A 935-nucleotide genomic window follows, 5' to 3' on the forward strand; every position below is an offset into this window, starting at 1 on the left:
TTTTATTGTTACAATACAACTCTAAAATCTCTGTATTGCCCACTCAAACATTCCAGTATATGCAGTGAATTTTTTGTCCTACCAAGAATGGAAAGTAATGTTTCATAGCAACATCCAATGATCTACTGGTTGATTAAAGATTTCACTTCCCAGTGCAGTACTTCCCGGCACTGTTTGTCACTTCAAATTAGATACAACAGAAAGGTGGCCGGTCTAGGTGTGGCGACAGTGATACGCCTGAGGAATAACAAATTATGCAGACATATCCATCAGTTGTAAGTTCAGTAAAAAAACACACAAAAAGTACCTTCCAGGGCAGGGAAATGTGTTTGAAACAAACACAAAGTACAAGTTTGAATAGAAAATAATGTCTGACTTACCCAAAGCAATCTGAACAACGGGGAGCGCAGCTAGAATGAGGAAGGCGCATCCTAAACACCAGACAGGAGTTCTTGTCAGTACATCACGTTGCTCCGTATTTTTCCAGGATCTTTACAGCTCTTACCTGCTATACACACACCAGCACCGACAACGCCGCACAGACAGTTCCCCCGAAACGCACCTGCCATTGTGTYAAACAGAATATAAAATTACASTGGAGCTAGTAAGCTGCTCGCTACAGCGATGGCAGGCAGCTTGATGTCTGCTGGAGTAAGTAACACTGTCTTCATTGGCAACATGTCTCAACTCCTCAGCAGAGTGTTCAAAGAGTCTATTTCAACACTCAAGAAGASAACCTGTAAAAGAGGACATTCCTCTGTTGCATCAGAATCACACTGTCACTAGATTACTGGAAGGCCGAATGCTCTCAGCCATCAGTCCTGATGCTGCCACTGCCAGATAAAGAATAGAGAGTAAATGGAAAGAAAGTTACTCTGAAGCGACAGCAACAGGACATGATTAGAAACTCGGGTATTCAGTGGTATCAAAATATG

This window comes from Poecilia reticulata, linkage group LG7 (genome assembly GCF_000633615.1).
Source record: "Poecilia reticulata strain Guanapo linkage group LG7, Guppy_female_1.0+MT, whole genome shotgun sequence".
In the NCBI taxonomy this organism is placed as follows: domain Eukaryota; kingdom Metazoa; phylum Chordata; class Actinopteri; order Cyprinodontiformes; family Poeciliidae; genus Poecilia; species Poecilia reticulata.